A 5,810-nucleotide genomic window follows, 5' to 3' on the forward strand; every position below is an offset into this window, starting at 1 on the left:
CTCATCCAACTGTGCAGATTTTCTATCTTATTTGGCGGGAAACTCTACAAGCAGCTACAAGTAGATCTGAAAGGTAATAGAGTGATGCATCTTTGGTGCAAATTTCATATGCGTGCTTGCTATCCTTGACAAGTTATGCTGACTTGAATTCTTTAAGACCATTTATCTCAAAACTTCTAATGTGCGATTTGGATCAGTTTCCCAAAATCCAGTCACATATGTACATGAATGTACCAAATATTTCGCAGATTAATGGTACACTGATTCTATTAACAGAACTGAGTATAATAGAGAACATATCTGTTGCACATTTATTAAATTGCAGTCAACATAAGGTGGTCATTTGCAAAAAAAAGAATTCCTGGTGATATTTAGTCTTGATAAAACTACTGGTACTAGTGAAACACAACCATGGTTTAATTCCACTAATACAGCATGGCATTACTTGTCATCCCTTTGTACTGTGCCATTTAGTATAACTGATAACTTAGTCTCACCAAAAGCAATTCATTCCATCAATTTGTTTAATTGATTAGTTTATTTATTTATCAAACGACAGGGTGGCACCAAAAGGGCACAGCCTGTTGTACAAGAGTGCTTTCCAAGATAAAAAAACTAAACATCTAACAGTACAGCTATGGCATACAGTTACAAAATCAAGAATACAAAAGCAAAATGCAAACAGTGAAGTTTAACAATGACAGAACGATGGATGCAGGATGGATGAAATTTTTGAGGCCAGAACAGAAACCAGAAAAGTATAGCATGTTCACAAAGAAAGAATGTCTGAAAGACTGTATTGTAGATTGAGGTGGAACAAGAGATACGGAATGAGCATGAACGCATTAGGAGTTGAAATTGCAGTGTTTCAAAGAATCATCCATGCATGATGTCATAGTGACATCAGTAGTTTCTATGTGATGTAAGGGTAGGCTTATAATTATACAAGGTCACAAAAAATTGGAATTTTCAACTAGAGTAGGGACCATACTTAGCTACTATTTTCAGTGATAAAGCCACTCCAAACTACGTAATTCTCTTTTTCCCATCCTCCACTCGGGTATAGCTATTTTCATGGGGGCAGGCGGTCCATTTCCTTTTTAAGACTGGCTGCTTTCAAGCCAATATTTGTCTACATGAGCACAGCCATGGGAAACTGCATAAAAGCTAGCATATTTATTATAAAGCTTGTATCTCATCTTTTAAACAGGCTTTGCTAATCAATAAATAAATATGGGTAAGGTAAATGCGGGTATTTCCGGACAGCGCACAATTCCGGACACTTTGGCACCTTTACCAAGCTAGCCCAGGAACGAAACAACGGATTGCCTTGAAATTTCTGGTGTGAATAGCTATTCTTATAGGGATTATAAAAATCGAAAAGTGTGTTCTAGTTGATTCATTCTTGGGTGCTATACATAAAGTGTCCGGAATTGTGCGCTGTCCGGAAATACCCGCATTTACCTTACCAGGTGCATAACCAACATACGTTTTTGCTGCTATATTCGTGCTCTTAGGCTACTTGTGTGGGTCATGAATTTTGAAAATTAGCTAATGAATAACGAATAATATTAATTCCTTACATGCACGCCGCATTTTCAAATTTAAGTTGCTCAATGAATTGCGAGATGAAATGTCGAATGGGTTTTTAATAATACCATAGCCCGCCCCATAGGCTTCACACACAGACTACCTTGCAGAGAACTTGCAGTTCTAACCTAACAATCCTCATTACAGTCATGCGCGCGGGTCCACGGAAAACAATCTGGCATGGGTCGGACGTACAAAACGCCCGCGAGTTGCAACTGCCTTTAGCTGACATGTAGATACAGTGCATTCAACCTACCGTATATCTGCAAAAGTTCACATCGACGTATCACACAATATCTGAACAAAGAAGACTGAATCAGCGTTCATAATCATCTGTTACCTTCCGGTTGTTGAGAAGGGGTGTAACCCACAATGCGTTCAGGGTCACGTGGGAATGGCAAAGAGGGTCACGTGGGAATGGCAAAGATGAAGTAAGGTAAATGCGCCTAACTCCGGACAGTTTTTGCTTTCGGTGCTCTATCTCCGCTATATGCAAGCGAATTACTCAATCCTTAAAATATGGCGATAAAGCCTATCCTATGGTGCATCAGTCCTGCAAGTTTCATCAAAATATCTCCATCCGTCGAGGAGCTGCGCTCCAAAATTCACCTATGTGTAAATTTCGTGCATGCTCCTAACTCCGGACACTTTTTATCACGCCTGATACAGCACTTCCGAAGTTGATTTGGAATTTTAAACACTGCCACGTTAAACTTACATCTATTGCCCACCTCATACTCAGGCGATTTTGAGAGTCTGTAGCAGTTGCACTGAAGCCATCTGACTGTGAACTCTAGTGCACAAACAAGTGATTTCATCATGCACACACTTTAATTATTATGTATCTATTTTTAGTAGTCAACATCACAACAAGCACTCAGAACTCGCTCTGGTCGCCATGTCCATTGGCCTAAACGGTTGGCAGACTACAGACCGCTCACATAGCAGTACAGTTCACTGGGGGGGAGAGTATTGTAGCAGCTGCACTGAAGCCATCTGACTGTGAACTCTAGTGCACAAACAAGTGATTTCATCATGCACACACTTTAATTATTATGTATCTATTTTTAGTAGTTAACCTTTACATTTTGTAATCCATTTAGCTTATTGCAGACCTCTCAATTCTCACGGTTTCACCGTGAGACTCAAGTTTTTGGGCCTCTTCTCAAGGTCTCACGGTTAGGTGCTAATTTCTCAAGGTCACGCTCCAGATCTCAAGAATTCTCAAGGTTTTCGCCTATAAATGAAACTCAAACCCACAATCGAAAACTTTTCGTCAACTTAATATAAGAAATTGTACTTACGTGATAAATATTTAAAATTTATGGCGCTCAGATCTATAAAAGACTGGAGCCAACCTGTAACCCAAGGCTGTATTACTGCATGGTAAGGTGACTTCGTTTTTGTTTAGTAGTAAATAAATTTTTCTAGTATTAATCTACTTTGAATGGACTTGGTTATATAATATATCACGTGCCAGAGCAGAGACCAGATTTGGACCTAGTGAAAGGAATTCATTCTTCCCTAGACTGTGGAATTCACTCCCACCTGACCTAATCCAACAACAATCATTACAAATTTTTAAGCACCAACTGAAATTATTATTACTTTCCCCTACCAATCAGTACTCCCATAATCAATCACATTGTAAAACATTTTGTATGCATGTTTCATATGTGCGTTAATCCTCAAACTGAGGCTGCACTTTCTTGGAAAATAAAAATAAAATAAAAAATAAATAAAGTAAGGATTAGTAATACCTACAATCATCACAAAGATAGGCATAAAGCTGAATAAGCAGACTTATGATTCACGTGATGCTACACCATGCTTGGAATTCCAGGTTGCTTAGATTCTATGTGTAGATTAACATCATAGAGCATATAAATAAGCTCCAAATAACAGCAGTATGCATGCAGTATAGCTAGTTCATGCTTGTTGACTTTCTTTATTAATAAAATGTGTGTGCGCGTGAGCCCCACTGTTGCATGAGGCCATGCACTTGGGGTGTCTCAAGGTTAACTCCAGTTCCAAGTTGAGAGGTCTGTTATTGTATTCATGTACTTGTAATTGCCCATATTCTTTTTATTGGTCTTTTGTCCTTTTGTATTTTCTTGTGTATATGTGTATTGTACTTCCTTATTATGAACAGTGTTGTTATCAATCTACTTGTGAGTTGGAGCAAATTATCTTAGCTTTAGTTTGGCGACCTTACAAGTCATAGTACCGAGTTATGGATATTTCAAATCTAGGTGTATTTACGCAAATATTTATGCAGCTTCAATGAGACTGGCTCTTACAAAAGCATCCATGCAAGTGTTTGGCTGATTGCTTGTAAGCGAAACTTGGTACAGTGGTAAGTCATAGTTGTCCCTCTGCACAGTATTAAAATCAGCCAGATAGCTCTTTGAGTTTGGGAATAAACAGCGATTATCGAAGAATTTTTGATAATTTTGCCACACACGGCAATAAATAATCACCTCGTTTAGAAAAACTAGCAGGACTTTTAAGCTGATTTTAGGACCACAGCATCACTGCATGTATATGAAGCATTGATCACCTAAAATTTCAAGTAAATGCTGTAGATAGTTTTGGAGATATGATGCCAAACATTGGAAGTGTCCGGAGTTAGGCGCACTTACCTTATTTTTCTACTGTACGGAGTAAATTGCTAAGTTAATACCACAGCCCTAGACCTCCAGATAGTCATCAAGGTAATTGACAATGAATTAATCAACAAGTAGATCTCGAGTCCGGAAACAGCTACAAAAGATAGCTACTGTATTTAGCTACATCATCACCTACAATTTAGAAATTACAGAGGCTGCTCAGAGAGCTATCACTTCATCACAGTGCATCTTCTTAGTACGTGATTGTCCTGAATGGAATACTTGCAATTAAGGCCACTTCAACTAAATCTTTGTTTTTCGGGCCCGACCGACCCTGTATTTTTCAGCATAAAATAATTATGTTAATCACGTGATCACCTTGCAAAGAGTGATAACGCCACGAAGGAGTTGCAAATTTATCTTTAAGCTCTCAAAAAGTAAATATCTCAACATATAGCTGCCTACTCACAAGTGATACAGCAACCGTAATGTAGCTTAGCCACCGTTTGACTCGCAATATCACTCTTCAGCTAGCAAAATAGCCTATTTTTATTTTTATTTTACCGACCTACCGACTTTTATTTGGCTGAATTTCGCCCGAGAAACAAAAGATTTAGTTGAAGTGGCCTAATTGTAATTTAATTATGTCCCTCTTAGTGATGGTCACTACAAAAGAGTAGTGAAGGCCACTCACTACAAAAAATAGTGAGTATATATTGTGGTAGTGAAATTCTAATTTTTTTACAGTGTGTGTCCTTTGGTGCCACCCTGTCGTTTGATAAATGCAACCAGATTTGACAAAACCAGGCTTCCCTGCACACACATCCAATTCTTCAGCTTTAACTGCTTGTGACTTGACTATGCACTCAGTATGCTATTGACATACAATATTTATAAAATTCTTTCTCTGCATTATGCAATAACAGGTCAAAATTTGAAAGTGATAGCTTACTTCTACATTGAGTTATGGTCCTTCCATAAATCTGGATGTTTGTGGAAGCTTGGTTTTGTCAAATCCGGTTTTTAAAACTGCATACTTTGTGTACATGAGGAGAATTATAAGATGACCTTTCACAAATGTTATGTGTACATTTGTATGTCATGTCCTAATTTAGCTTTGTATTTTCAGTGCCATGTTTGTACTGTGCATTTTGCACGTAGTCACATGTATCTGAGGTACGTAGTTATTGTAGTGTGTTTTGAACATCCTATAATGATGGTTATTCCCTCTCTTTCCTACTCCATCCACACTAATCACCACCAGATCATTTGTGATCACCAATTTATTTGACGAACTAGCTATAGCTATAAAGTGATATGGTGACAAGTATTCCTTTTCTTTGAGCCATTTGCATCTTGAACGGAAAAATAGAACCAATTGCCATCAAAAAGTTATTGTCTGAAAACTACTATAGCTATAGTGCAGGTAGATTTTTAACATCATCTAATTTTGATTGTGTTCGAATTCTCTGCGTCTCAGCTGGAATTTTAAACTTTGCCTACGTGCTAACATATACATCACAAGATGTGGAATACAGAAAACCACTATAATATACGTGCACTGAGCAGTACACGCATGCGTACACAAATAGGTGGTGCAACAACAGAACG

The 5,810-nt window shown here is 38.0% G+C and overlaps 1 protein-coding gene across 1 annotated transcript in view; it reads right to left on the reverse strand.

Annotated features, from left to right (window-relative positions):
• The window catches only part of LOC136265513 (leucine-rich repeat serine/threonine-protein kinase 1-like), a 37,809-nt gene extending 35,836 nt beyond the window's left edge, over positions 1-1,973 (reverse strand). The window contains exon 1 of the mRNA XM_066060384.1: positions 1,847-1,973. The gene's annotated coding sequence lies outside the window, so the exon portion shown is untranslated. The remainder of the gene's footprint in view (positions 1-1,846) is intronic.
• Positions 1,974-5,810: the final 3,837 nt, after the last annotated feature.

The sequence above is a fragment of the Dysidea avara genome, chromosome 9 (assembly GCF_963678975.1).
Source record: "Dysidea avara chromosome 9, odDysAvar1.4, whole genome shotgun sequence".
Classification (NCBI taxonomy): Eukaryota; Metazoa; Porifera; class Demospongiae; order Dictyoceratida; family Dysideidae; genus Dysidea; species Dysidea avara.